We start from the raw sequence: 16,142 nt of genomic DNA, 5'->3' as shown, positions 1-16,142 counted from the left end.
CCTGTAACAATCAATTCAGAGAAAATTGTTACACCTATAACAGCCAACTCGAGAAGAACTATTACTCCTATAACAACCAACTCGAGTAAGGTTGATACACCTGCAATAGCTGATTTGACTGTTATGACTCAGGATCCTCCGTATCCTTAGAGATTAACTGAGATTGGAATGACCTCACAACCTGAATCTGATTTCCTTAACCTGCACATACAAATTCCTCTGCTGCAATCTCTTAAAGAAGTATCTATTTGTGCCAAAACAATATGAGATTTGTGCATTAAGAAACATGGAAGGAAGCCTAAGGACCCTGCTACCATACATGTGATGGGGAAATTATCTGAATTAATGACTGCTCAGCCTCTTTTAACCAAGTATAATGATCCAGGAAACCCTACGGAACATGTCTATATTGACGTCCAACCCATAACTAATATAGTTATTGATCTCGGGGCAACCATTAAAGTGATAAAAAATGACCTCTTTACCACCCTGGGGCTACATGGACTTATACATATGCCTACTATACTTGAATTAGAAGATAGGTCATGTGTTAAAATCGAGGGGGTATTAGAAGACATAGTAATCACAATAGCTTCCTGGAGGTATCTTGTTGACTTTCTTATCTTACAAACCAAATCCAACCTGGGGGGGACATCCTTTGATTCTAGAGAGACCCTGGCTGGCCATTACAGATGCATTTATAAGATGCAGATTCAGATCTATGATGATTTCAGATGGCCAAGCTACAAAGATCCTTATCCTTTACTGCCAAAAACCAAATATGGATTTGAAAAATCCCAGGTGGTATGTATTTGAACCTGAATAGATCTTTCCCTACCGCTCCTCACTCTGGGAAAAGCCTAGTATTTCAAGGATGAGAAAGAAGATGATATCATTAATGGATTTATTAGTAACTCACTTCCTATTGATTCTATTGAAAATTTAGAGGAAGAGGAGGTAGAAGATATAAACTTTGACAAATGAGAACCACTTCGCATACTGATAGCAGTCCAGTCGAAATAGAACCAAGAAAGTATCTGAACATTAATCCCAACTTGATTGCTGAGCAAAACAAACTATTGTTACAACTGTTACAGAAATACAAAAGGGCATTTGCATGGGACTACATGGATATGAAATGGATTCATCCCAACCAGTGCACTCACCACATTTATTTGAAAGATGGCTACAAACCAATTAGACAACCGCAGTGACGCATGAACCTTGTGTTGAAGGAGGTAGTGAAAGAAGAATTACAAAAACTCTTGAATGCTAACTTTATTTATTTGATATCTAACAGTTAGTGTGTGTCTCTGCTTGTTATTGTCCCTAAGAAGAATGGAAAGTGGAGATACTATGTGGATTACAGAGAACTCAATAAGGCCATTCAAAAGGACCATTTTCCTTTACCATTTATAGATCAGGTCCTTGACACCCTTTTTGGGATTTTTTTTTCATTTTAGATGGGTTTAGTGGCTACAACTAGATACATATTGCCCCAGAGGATTAGGATAAAACAACCTTTACTTTCTCTTGGGGAAATTTCACATACATAGTACTCCCTTTTGGACTCTGCAATGTGCCAACAAATTTTCAGAGGAAAATAATGGGAATTTTTTTCTGATTTGTTGAATGACTGCCTTGAAATATTCATGGACGATTTTACACGTTATGGTGATTCTTTTGAAACATCATTAGCTAATTTAGAAAAAGTGTTGGAACGTTGTGTGCAGATTAATGTTTCTTTGAGCACCAAAAAATGTCACATGATGATGACTAAAGGATCATGCTGGGACAATACATTTCTATTGACAGGATCAAAGTAGACCCTACTAAAATAGAGGTAATTTTGAAAATTCCAACTCCCAAGATGAAAAAAGAGGTATGCAGTTTCTTGGGCCATGGAGGTTATTAGAAAAGGTTTATAGAAAATTTTTCAAAAATTGCATCGCCATTGTTCTCCTTACTTATGAAAGATGTAGAATTTTTGTGGACAAAAAAGTGTGACCAGGTGCTGAAATGTTGTGTATCAGCAACTCCGGTTTTACGTGGGCCTAATTGGGAACTACCATTTCACATAGATACAAATGCATCTGATATTGTTGTAGGTGTTGTTTTGGGCCAGTGGAAGGATAAGAAGCCTTACGCTATTTATTACATAAGAAAAAATTTGATTCTGGCTGAGTTCAATTACACAGTGACTGAGAAGGAATTCTTAGTAGTAGTGTATTCCATCAATAAGTTTCGACATTATATTACCGGGTATCAAGTATTTGTATACAATGACCACTCTACCATTTGTATTTTAATGAATAAGCCAATTACCAATGGTAGAATTACATGGTGGTTATTGTTGTTACGGAAATTTGATATCACAATGTAGATAAACTTGGAAAAGATAATGTAGTAGCTGATTTTATTTATAGGTTAACTATTGATGACAATTGCATTCCTACTGAGGATTCTTTCCCCTATGAGTATCTCTTTTCTATTTCTACTTACTCACCATGGTATGCAGATATAGCCAATTATCTTGCTACAGGGAAGTTTCCACAATACTTGTCATCCAAGGAAAAGAGAAATATCATACAACAGAGTGCTACCTATACCTGGATAAATGGGAATCTCTATCACACTGGACTAGATTTTCAAATCAGGCATTGTGTTAGGGAAGATGAGATCTTTGACATCCTTAAGGCTTGTCACGAAGAACCTTGTGGAGGGCACTTCACAGACAAGTGGACATGATACAAAGTCCTTTCGATGGGATATTATTGGCCAAAAATATTTTAGGATTCTAAGAAGTTCGTGAAAGGATGTGATAGTTGCCAAAGGATGGGCCAATCGTTGCGATAAAATGAGATGTCGTTATAACACCAAATAGTATTAGAACCTTTTGAGAAATGGGCCTTGGATTTCGTGGGACCAATTAGTCCTTCATCTAGACAGTGATCCTACATCTTGGTTTGCATCGACTATGTCACAAAATGGGTTGAGGGAAAAGCACTAACCAGATCCATGGAGCAAGTTGTTTCAGACTTCTTATTTGAAGACATCTTTGTCTGTTTTGGGGTGCCCAGGGAGATAGTGATAGATGGAGGTCCCCGATTTACATCCCATATGATCCAAAAGTTGGTTGAAAAATATCAAGTCCATCATAGAATCAAAACACCTTATCACCCACAAGAAAATGGCCAAGTGGAAAGCACCAACAAGGTCATTGAGGGGATTCTTACCAAGTATGTGGTTAGTCACTGAAGGAATTGGGCTGATAAACTTCTAGAAGTGTTGTGGGCATATAGAATTACATGGAGGAATACTCCAGGATTCTCACCATATGAACTTGTGTATGGTAAAATTCCCTTATTCCCTATTGAGTTCAAAATCAAGACATTGAGAAGAACATTGCAGGTGAATTTGGATCTAGCTACAACATAAAATCAAAGGTTGAACTAGCTCAATGAATTGGAGGAGAAACAGTTGGCTACTATCCAGCAAATAGAGATTATCCAGTAGTAGAGAGCTAAGTGGCATGATAGGTTCATCAAGAAGAAAATAGAAAGGATATTTGACTCTCTTATATGATTCAAGATTCAAGGACTTCAAGGGTAAGATCTACACTAGATGGCTAGGTTCCTATGAGGCAGATGCAATCTTTGACAATGGCATTGTGAATTTGGTTACTATTGACAGTGTGAGGAGACCATTTCTTGCAAATGGGCACTGTATTCAGTTATATAATAAACCTGCTTCAAGGGATTCATTTGTTAACATTGTCATGAATTTGGACCTTCAGGTTACAGGAGCAAGGGAAACCCCCATATGCTTCCAAAATTATACCTTTTCAATAAGTGTAACAGTTGAAAACCAATCTCTGTCAGCCACTGTTACACCTACTAAAAAAAAATAAGAAATAAAAATAAGAAAGTAAAATAATGAAAATAATCTGGTTGTGAAAACCTCTTTTGGGCGCAGACAAATAATTTCTGTAACAGTTGAAAACCACTCTGTGGTGGCTGTTACACACTTTGAAACAACATTTGTTATTTCAGGCATATCTTACAATAATGTTGTTACACAATTGTTTTAGTTCTTTGTTTTTATCTTTAGTGGAAACCAAATACATAACAGTCGTCGATGACTTCTAGAAATAATCCAAGTAAATTATCTATTGTGATACACAACACACATCACCATGACTTGAGAGCAATGGACTTGACCGCTGAAATTAATTTCACGCACTTTGTCACCAATGTCTTCTGTCCATGTCACACCAGGTTTGTCATGAGATGGTAATATCGCTATCCTCTTTTGTTTAGCAATTATGGCAATCTAATGTGATATCTTTTTGATGGCCGATAATGACCATCACATTTAAGCCAAGGGGGAGGACGAATTACATTATGACATGACCTATGAGCATTTAAATTGAAACCAAAGTATGATGATCTTGTAATAATAATCGTTTAATGATCTATCATAACGAAAAATGGAATTGCACCTTAGACTAGACCTTCCATAACTTAATATTAGTAAGGAAACATTATTGCACAATATGAATCCTAATTTTAAATCCTTGCCTTTAACCTCACTAGATCACCTTACCATATACCCATTGCTAAAGCATTGCATCCTCATTTAGAACTCTCAGACATAAGTGGGGGAGAAAATTTTGTAGAGCTAGAACAACTGAGTATTGTGTCAATTACTTCAGGATTTCTCAAGGAGGAGAAGAGAGGAGAACAACATTGAAACAATGTAGCGATGGGTGGGGCGGTAATTCGATATGAAACATGATCAACAGATGCATTGGAAAACTTCCCTGAAGCATTTCAAATTTTTAAAGACACAAGTTGGTTTGAGCTTTCCCAAAGGCTAGAAGGATCAGACGAGGCAATTGTTATGGAATTCGCTAAGAATTTGAAGAGGAATCAAATGGAGGTCAGGGGATTGTAGCTGGAAGTTACAAAGGAGGCAATTTTCCATGTGACGACATTGCCAAAATAGGGAAAAAGGTGGTTTAAAAGAAAAATCAATGACCCATCTTTGAAGGAGGATTTTCTCCAAGGGGAGGAACGACTGGTTAAGAAAGGAAGAGGAATTTATAGGTTGTCTCTTCCCCATCCATGGGAAGATGTATCCCTTTACCTCATCAAGTATATCACCTATGAGGGAAGGGAAAAAATTGTATTCAATTACCACTTCCCATTTTTAAATCACCTCTGACATCAATAGATGATAAACCTCCCATGATTTTTGTTGGAGAATATCATGCATATGGCGCGGCCATGAAGATAGTTGTGCATATAGAGACTTGCATAACAAACCATGGCCTCATAAAGCTAATTGTTCTAGACACCCTAAGTCACAAGGGAAGGACCTGGGATGAATTCATGAGAAAGAAGGCTAGGACTACCCACAAGAAGTGAGCTGGGACATCTGAGGAAGCTCTAACAGAAACCAAGGAGCAACCCCAACCCTCAAAAATAAGGGTTGGAAAGAGACCAGTTGATAAGCCAATTGGTGATAAGTGGGAGAAACATAGAGTAAGGGTTAGTGGGCACCCAGAGTCCCCATCCATGTCTAAGATTAACAAGGAGGCAACGAGGCAGGAAGATGAAGAGTAGGCTCGGCCAGAGGAACCTTCCTCACTAGGTAAGAACGAGACCCAATCCTTGCTGCTTAAAATTGAAAGTTTAGAAAGAGAAAATCAAAAGTTAAGGAAGCAGTTAGTAGAGGATAAGGTAGAGGCAAGGACCCCGGGGTTAGATACTTTGGTTGAGGCTATAGATAGGGTCGGGGAGGAAAATTTTTCGGGTTCTATGTGCATGACCTATGCTAAGGAGGTAGTGGCAGGGTATAGACTCTGTATAGTGGACACCGTGTCGAGGGAAATAGAAACTAAGTCCTAGGAAGCTGACACACAAAAACCCGTTGAAGATGTTGTTGTTGCACAAGAACCAACAACTGAGATGGAGCATTCCATAGAGAGTAATTTGGTAGATGATACACTGTGGTGTAGGTAAATTCTTAGTGCGGACAGAAACAATTCCTCTAGCTCGAGAGAGCAGGTCTAGCCACAAATAAATAATCTATGGAAAATCTCCTTAAGCTAGAATCAAATAAGAGGGCCTACCTCTTAGAACATTATTCCGCTTGGTGATGATCCTGCTTCCTCACTCTAGCTACCTTTCGTTTCCTTCCTTTGAATACATGAAACAAGAAAATAACAACAATAACAAATGTGATAGCATACAATATTGTATTCAACCTACTTAACATGCCAAGGAACATTAAGCCATAAAGATGTAAGATAACACTTCATGTAGGAAATCAATCAATAGTTGTATTCATATAAATTTAGAAAGAGATTACAATCAATGCCTTGACATTGCTAGTCTCCTCTGATGTATCTGGGTTCCCACACTTTTGCTAGCATCTCATGGATAGCCCCAATAATGGAAGTTTTAAGGCCTCTTCCCTTTAGTCTCAAACCAAACCAAGCACACTATTCTCCCTCAAATGTACACTAGAAAGCTACAAGCTATAAATGTCTTGCTAATCATTCAAACTCACTCCAAAACTAGTTTAGCTTGGGAAAAGAGAGGTTTATATAGCTTGGATGGAGGGGAGATGGTTCCTCTCATCATGGGAGAAGGCCTTATCTCTTGGGTTTGTTCTATCCTAATAGGGAAAAGGAGCCCAAACTGACTTCTTCTGCTCCATCCAACCCAACCATATACTAGACTTCTGTTATGAAGCTTCTAGACCTAGAAGCTTCGACTCCATATTTAAAAAACTTGCCAAAAGAGGGTTGGCGCGAAAGGAAAATGGCACAATCGCTTCGTACGATGCTAGTGCTAGTTTTAAGCTCTGCAAATCGACACGAGGAGGAAATTAGTCAGTAGCACCGATCTTGTAAACTGGAGTAAAAGGAAGATTCTTGGGATATGATGCAAAGGGTAATTATTCTGCTCATGAAGAGGGACATACTGGGAGTTTATTCATGATGGGAAAGCATGTAGGGTTCACTGTAGAGCTACTCCAGGATCGTGGACGGGGAGTATAGGGACAATGACAAAATGTTGTGTAGCATACACCCCCTAAAGCATGAAGGCTGAACTAGAGTGAGGGGTGAAATGCTTTACAAGTGGATGCAGGGAACTGGAGTTCGTCATCGGAAAACCTGCAAGCAAGCATAGATACATATACATCAATGAAAACTCTAACAAATGATACTTGAATCATGGTATGGACGCAACCATCTAGAGAATGATAATGTAAATCAATCCAAGGCATGGGCTCAACTATCCAATAGAAAGGATCATAACGAAACTAAGGTATGGTCGCAACCATCCAATAAGGAGAAGGTTCACATATAACAACTCATGGTATGGTCGCAGCCATCCATCTAAAAGGGATATGTGTATTAACATGATCATGTCACATTGCCTCGCAACCGGGATTGGTGTGATCTAAGCCCAGGGTCTTACGCTCCAAACGACTCGATCAAAGTACAAATCCTAACATGTGAATGAATGTGTTGTATTCGAACACGCTATAAATTCACTTGGTTACCGGTCAATGATGTGAATCGTTAACAAGTGTGAGAGAAACCACCAATAATGACAATGTCTCTCAAGGTACTAGCAGCACAGTTCATGAAATGTGAATAAAGGAACTGATGTCGAACACCCATGAAATCACCCGATCGAAAACCAATGATGTGAACTTGTTATCGAGTGCGAAGAACTTCCCATTAGGGAATGAAAGCTCTAAGGTACTGGAAGGGAGTCTCTCAGCCAGCTTTGTGGATAATGAGCCGAAGTCGACAGGAAGAGACCATATTGAAGGAGGGCCATGATGTATACCACATCATTGACACAAGACAAAGGGATGCAAATGATTTCAGATGATATAGAGAATCAGGAGTAAGTGCAATTATAGAGTGACTAACTCTTGGACATATCAGCAACATGACTACGGAGTTTGGAAGCTTTTGGATCCATAGAATCAGTGTCATGATGACATTGAAGAGATGAAATGGAAGGAAAAAATGAACGGCCCAACCCAGGAAGGTCAATGATGAAAAGAAGGATATCCCAACCCAGCATGAAGCAAAAAGTGTCATGTTCAAGAGTGAGCTGCCGACACGATTGATAGAATTTCCAATTTTCCCCCACCATTTCTGGCAGGTACCCGAGTTAATTTTTATTGAAAGCTTGAAGGGGATAACATATGCTTGCACTGTAAGTTCATCCTTCGAACTAATCCAACCTAGTAAGTTTAATGAGCCCAAGGAAGGAGAAGCTCATGTTCATCATGGTGACGAATCCAATGTCGTTTAATGTTTTATCGAGTCCAACAAAGGTGTAACTCGGTATCTTTTTCATGTTTAAAGAGTTTAAAAAAGACACAGAAAAGAAAACTCCACGTGGTCCCTTTTTCGTACATTTGTGTCTCTTGAGCCCGAAAAGGTAGGAAATGATACTTGAGAGAACCACTTGACCATTTCATTCAAGGAGTACCCTTTTCATAAATAGTTTGTCCCATCCCAAAAAAGGGGTAAATGCATATTGGGTAAATGGCGTTTTGCAACCTTTAACGAGTTCAAAATGGCAAGAGCTCAACAATATTTTCATGTTTAAAGAGTAAGAAAAGAGCTTGAAAGTGGACCCCCCATTTTTATTCTCTTTTACGAGCCAAGAAGGGAAAAATACTCGGCGATGTTTTCATTTGAGTTTTACGAGTCGAGAAAAGAGCTTAACTGTGACTCTTGTACCATCATTAGGAATCTGTCACCTGTTGTTCCACAAAAGGTAAATGAATTATCCAATTTCAGAGGAAAAATAGGTTAAACATACTTTAAAAACCCTAACATTTTATGAAAAATGAATAAAAGGAGGAGAAAGTAATTATTTTTTCACCATTTTACCATTTTACCTTGTGTGAAGAACTTTTCACCCATTTCTGCCCTATTTTTTCAGGAGCAGATTGCGAGAGATCTAGGAGACCATTCAATGATCTGTCAGTTGCAGGTAAGAGCCAAGACCTTTAGCTTCATTTTCATGCTTGGTTTACCTGTTTTTAACCATTTTTTGGATTTCTTAAGGGGTTTTTAGCAAAGCAAAATCTCCCTTAGTCAACGCGATTTCCGGGCACGGAATCGTGCCAATCAGGGGTTATGAACATTGTCAAATGCGTTGTTGGTGCTATTGTTTTTAAAATAGTCGCGCCAATGCCGCGAACATAAAATTTCCAAGTTTTTGCCTAACTGCTCTGATTAATCCAAATTTTTCTTTCCAAGGATGATTATTGACTTGATTTCATGGTTTTTGCAGGGAGAACATCGCAAAAATGGTGGATTGGAAGGAATGCGAGCATGAGGACATTGACACACAAGCAATGGTAGACCCAAATTGCTTGAATGCTTTGAAGAACTGTGGGCTCCTCAATTTCTTCCTCACACCGGGTCTACGGGCTCAACCCGAATTGCTATGGTACTTGATCAGCCTCTGAGATATCAATTGGGAAGTTTTCATGATCCATGACCAAGAACTGGAGTTGGAAACTTCCGATATTTATTTCATCACAGGATTGTCCAGAAGAGGGGAACTGGTCAATCTGTATGGGTCTAGGCCTATTGGGGCGAGTGTGACCATGTTACTTGTAGAACATTGCCCGGAAGCACTAAAATCAAAGAGTGGAAAAATAATGATCATGATTGTTCGGGATCTTGTGCTGAGATTGTCATTGTTGACCATAAACAAAGTGGATGGGGCTTAAGCACAACATGAAACTAACAATTCGAAGTTTTAGTATGCTATTGTATGTACGACGTCGACTATATTCAACTAGGTGGAAGCCATGAAGGTAAACATGAAGCACCAACTATCAAAAGCCAAGGCAGGAAACCTGAAGCAGTTCTACTATGGTTCCATTCTAATGACCTTCTTTCTGGAACGAGTCACACTATTTCATGACCAGCTTGCTGAGGTGGAACCGTCGTTTCTACGAGACCCATGGATGGTCCGTTGGAGTGCATTAGTGCCTAGGATTATTGGGGGCCAACAAATGTCCTATAACCACGCCTTCTTCTCATGGCTACAATGACAGTTGGTTGTAGTAGAGGATTGGCCTTATAGCGGTATTGACTTCTGCAGTGATCCAGATATGCCGCTCTTAGAGGGGGAGGATTATGATGATGGAGGTAAAAACAAAAAAAAATTATTTTTATTTTTTTATTGTTTTTTAAATATATGAATCCATGACATTCCGATTTTATAAACCAGATGTGGTACCAGAGCATCCTACCAGGATGTCCCCGATTGTGAGGGGTGTTGCTCAGCAGTTCGATGTCACTCCTTATCAGGAAGGAAGTGATAATGAGGAGGAGATCACGCAGAACCTTGAGGGATTGACCCATGGTATCCCAGAGTATTCTCGGGTGGGTGACATCCCACACTAGTATTAGAGGCACACATGGGGGGTATCGAACCAGATCCACCAACTGTTGACTCATGTAGTATGAGAATTACGTGCTACGATGAGCATCATGCCGATTAGTTCATAGGTCTAGCATTCCACATTTTTGAGGCCTGCGAGCCACAGATGTATAAGGTGTGTGAGCCACGGATGTATTTGAACACACATATTATTTTTTGGGGTTTTGATGTATGAAAAACATATATATATATATATATATATATATATATATATATATGTATGTATGTATGTATGTATGTATATGCTATATTTCCTTGCTTACTATGATACAAATGTTTTATTTTACACGTTTCGCAAATGTCTATCTAGCACATAATTAGCTAATGTGTCTATCAATGTATTCATGTTCCTAGGAATATGATGATATGTAATGTAATCAAAATTTCTCTCCAATAGATGAATACGTAGATACATTCTCAATATTTGAGGGTTTTTGATGAAATATTTCCCTTTGAGTTGAAGAACAACAAGTTGTGAATCAATGTGACAACCAATTCTCGGATGCCAAGAGTGATAGCTTCTTATAACAATTCGATAACTGTGTTATACGCAATGATGTTATTAGTTGTTTGACCTAGAAAAATACCTTAAAGATCAATCAAATCACCATGGGGGTCATAAATGGTCCATGCCACGGATGATATATTTTAGGTACTACAGCAAGCACCATCAAGAAAACCGATGTGATGAGACGCCGACATTTGCAAAGTAGGTAGAAAACATAATAAGCAGGAAATATGCTTGCGAAACAATAGACTATACCACACTGCAAAAAAATGAATAACACACTATTGTATAAAATTATCCATGCAAGATGACCTAGGCATAGTACTTTTTGAGATAAAGCCCATTACGAGGCTTGTCTAAGGGATTTCCCTCATAGTCAATAAGCTCATAGGCCCCTTTCTGTAACACACATTTAACAATGTAGGGCCCATGCCACATGGGTTCGAACTTGCCTGCCCCCAGCTTGTCATTAGCCTGATCATACAGAAGAACCAAGTTTCCCTCAGAAAATGCTCGAGGAGAGATAGATTGATCAAAATGGGACTTGACCCGCTTTTTCTGTGCTTTGATGACCAAAGAAGAAAGACGACGAGTTTCATCTAGTTGTTCTAAATATAAGAGGCACTCTTCCTAAGGTGAGGTATCAAGGAGAAGTTCGACAACCAGCTTGAGGGATGGGATTTCACACTCAATCGATAAAGTCACCTCCAGACTGTAGACTACATGGAACGATGTCGATCCAGTTGTGTCCTTGGTAGAGGTTTGGTAAGGCGACAGAGCTGAAAAGAGAATGAGATGCCAATTTGACTTGTGCACCCCAATGGTGCACTGAAGCATCATAACGAAGACTTTGTTCACAAATTCAACTTGGCCATTGCCCTGAGGGTAATACGGGGTTGAACCATCATGGCGTAAACCCAATGTAGAAGTCATCTCAGCCATCATGTAATCTCAAAAATGGGAGCCATGGCCGATGACAATGGCCTTAGGCACTCCAAACCTGGAAATAACATGATTGAATAGAAATTGAACCGCCGTGTTACCATTCACAGAGTATGTAGGCATCACTTCGGCCGATTTGGTGAAATAATCCACAACAATGATAATATACCCATGCCCCCCAGCCGAATGAGGGTTATAAGTCATATAGTCAATGTCCCATTTGGCAAAAGGACCAACATTAATAACGAGGTGTAGGTGAGAGGGTGGAGCATGCATTTTTCACTAATAAATTTGGCACTTATGGCACTTGCGAATAGTAAGGATGCAATCCTTGAAGATGGAGGGCCAAAAATAACCAGTGCGAAGCATTTTTTAAGTAGTAGCATATCTAAACAGGTAACTGCCACATGCACCAAAATGGAATCCATTCAAGACTCTCTCAGCCTCCTCGAGAGTGAGATAGTGATGAAGAATGAATCAACACCGACGTGGTATAAAGTATCTCCAATGATACAGTAAGGTTGGGACTCATGTCGAATGCATCAACAATCATCCTTGGTAAATGTAGAATGGAAGGTGGATTTCTGCAGATACACTATGATATCACTGTACCAAGGGTCGAGGTTGGTAATCAAGAAAAGAGTCTCATCTGGGAGCTACTCATCGGCACCAGCTGGAAGGGAAGCAGAGGGTGTTAGTGTCGGTATCTTCATCCCTTAGTCAGAGATCAAAATATCTTATTGCATTGCATATTAGGTGTCTCGCTTAGTCAGCTGCATTCCATTAGGAGCATGGATCATCTGAAAATAGTGGCTTGTTGTACATTTTCCCTCATGTGCTGGCCTATTTTCATTCATCAAGATCATCTGCAGTCACTTTTTGTCTTTAAATTTGCAAGAGTCATTTCTAGGGTTTCAGTTTCATTAGGTCTAGGGTTTCATCAAAAAGGTCTTCAAAATGTCCAATAACAATCAGTAGGTGCATGAGGAGATTGAATAAAGTTTTAATACCAATAAAATTCATAATTTCATGCTCAAAAATGTATTTTTCCTCAAAACAGGAACAAAGTATTTTAGGTTTTTATTATAAATTGATGTAATTTCAGTTCTTTCATATGTAAATAACTTTAGTGGCAACCCTGGTCACCTTGCCAAGCTTCAGTTGCTCCATCCCTTGTAAGACAAACAAAAAATCAAGGCATTCAGTTCATCACAGGAAAAAATAAAGCAAATTGCCCAAAAACAAAGTTTGAAAAACAAGTCAAATGCAAACATTACAAAGTGGGTTTTTGATAAGTGAAAAATTAAAATCTTTTGTATATAAACCATTTATCATGTTTAAAGAGCTCATTTTCATCCAAAGGAGAAGGAGTGAACAAGAGAACAGTCGGGTTGAAAGTAAAGAGAAAAATTGCAGCAATTTGGGCAAGTTTCAGGGGCGCGGCGCATTGGGCCGCCCTCCGCAGTGTTAAATTTATACTGGCGCGGTGCATACAGGAGGCATGACACATTGGGTTTGTGGCGTGGCGCATAGATCTATCAAACCCGATTTCATCATAAACCCCCCCGAGTTGCCAAAATTGCTCAAATCTTCTAGTGTGCAAGTAAGTCAAGCCCTTTTCCTTGCTAGTGAAAGAGTTTCTCTTAAAACTTTATGGTGGTTGTGTGAAAAAACTCAAACCCTACTTCCTTGCAATTTCTCAAAAAATGATTGCCTAGGGTTTGCATTTGTCATTTTGTTGCCAATTCCACTCAACCTTTCCCTTACTCTTTGACTCCTCCATTTATTTTTCCAGTTCATCCATTCATTCCCTAACTCTCATATTCCTAAAAAACAAATCAATCACCCCTATCCCCAATTCCCATTTTCCCAAATCCTAACTACAAAATCCCCAAACCCTAATTTTTGTCCCTAAGCTTATATATTATTCCCTAAACCCCCTATTTCCCAAAAAACCTATCATAGTATTCACAAAACCCCTCACACCCTCTCCCTCCACAGTCCCTCATACATTCTTACCCTTGGTGGCAGAAAACTAAAATCACTATAAATCTCTTCATACTCATTAAGAAAAATCACACATTAGCAAGCATGGAATCTGATCCTTCATATGACTGAGATGAAGAGACACACAGTGACTCTCCTACAGAAATGAATGCACCAAGGAGACCTCACAAGGGTGGCAAACATATACGAGAGGAGCCTACTTCACTTGCTGAGCTGCAGGCCTGCCCTCTTTCTATCACATGCTTCCAACACCAATCCTGTTATCAGTTCTGTGAGATGGTTGCTAGAGTCCAGTACCACCATGAGTTGGCCAGGTTGTTTGTGCTTCATCTACATAATGGCTAAGCCACTCTAGCTGGTGTGGCATTCACCTTGACACCAGAGTCTATTTCTCTAGCAACCGGCATTCCTAATGTTGGAGAGAAGTGGAATAAAAGGCAGCAGATTGACAAGGAACATTATGAACCATAAATCAAGCCTAGTTATTTGAGACAACTCCAGAGATTTTTTCCATTTCGGTACCTGAAAGACTCATATGCTCCCTTGATGAAACTCATAATGAAGTATTTCAACTCTGAGGGCCGGTTTTCTTGCCTATATGCTTATCATATCAGATTGTTGATGCACTTTACCAGGGCGAGAATGATGAATCTCCCTTACTTCATGTGCTAAAATATTGAGAAGATGACCACCCTAGTACAACAGAAGACTCCTTAGTAGCAGTTTAACAGTATATATATCATTTTGCACTCATCAAATTTGTGGTCATGCATCAGCTTGATTTGCAGGGCATCTCATGGGAGGATTTCATTTCTCGTGAGTTCTTCACAGCTCCTCAGGTACCTCCAGAAGCTTTTAATGAGACAGGTGGACCTTCACATCAGCAGGAGGGTCATGAGACATAGACCACTAGTGTGCCGGTGTTTGTCACCTATCAAAAGGGAACTAGAAGGTTGTTTGCAGCAACAAAGCGAGTATTATCTCCACCCGGGGTGGAAGGGGTCTCACTTCCTTCATTAGCACAACAGGTTTAGGACAAGGGCAAGAGGCCATTACATGATGAGGGGCCTTCAGGTGAGCAGGAGACTGATTTCATTCTCATTCAGGATGATGACACTGATTTGGGCGCACAAATCTCAAAGCTCAAGGAGGTCATCTAGGAGCAACAGGTGGGCATCAATGATTTGTCCCTCAACTTGGAAAGAGACAAGTGGATAATAAAGTACCTGGAGCAAAGAAACAAGCAACTAGAGGATCAGCAAACCATAATGGAGCTAAGAAACATACGAGAAAACCGGCAAGCTGCCAAAAGGAGGAAAGTCAAGTTCACAACACTTGAGCAAGAAATCAATGCTAATCGTGAGTCTTGGTTGGAGAGGACTAATATCCACTTGGAGAGGATGTTGGAGAAAGCCATCAATGAGAAAATTATGTTGAGAAACATGGCATATCATTATTTGTCAAGGAATATGGTGTGCCAAGCTAGAATTAGGAGCTTGAAAGCTAAGTTGAAGAAGAGATCGAGGATGCAAAAAGCACAAGATAAACTTTAGATCTTGGCTGAGGCTTCCTTCGCCCAACACAACACTTGATGGAGAACACTCAGCCCAAATTTCAAAAAAATTGGGACACTTTTTGCATTTTTGAAATTTTTGGGCTAAAACACAGAATTTTCTGCCCAATGCACCACGCCACTTGGTGCTCGCTTTTGATGGGGACCTCCTTTTGAGGAAAACTCAGCATTTTTGGATTTTTCATAGAAAAATATGCATTCTCACAAATGGCCAAGAAATTTTGACAGGTTTTGAGCTTCCAAAAAAGGTCAAAAACACCTCAAAAATTACCTTTTTTCCCCTTTTTTGACACACAGGAAGTAGTGTTGGGAGAACTCAGTTTTGGAGGGCCAAATGGAGGCAAAATTCAAAAATTCCACTTGTGCTAGAAAGTAGATAGGTGGACCTTTCCAACAAGCCCACGTGAAGCAAATTTGTACACCGGGAAGGCCTCTAAAATCAGCTACAAAAGGGCGCTATGCATAGGGAAATCAACGCAGCGCATTGGAGGAATTTTGCTCATTTTTGGTCAAAAACTTTGTTTTTCACCTAGTTTTTTCACAATTTCACTTTTTTCCTTCTAATTGTCAAAATCATGATGTAATTTAATGTGACATGATGGATTTT

This window comes from Pinus tabuliformis, chromosome 2_1 (genome assembly GCF_031772625.1).
Source record: "Pinus tabuliformis cultivar Carrire ecotype Pingquan chromosome 2_1, CPIR1, whole genome shotgun sequence".
NCBI lineage: Eukaryota > Viridiplantae > Streptophyta > Pinopsida > Pinales > Pinaceae > Pinus > Pinus tabuliformis.
This window is presented reverse-complemented; position numbering follows the sequence as displayed.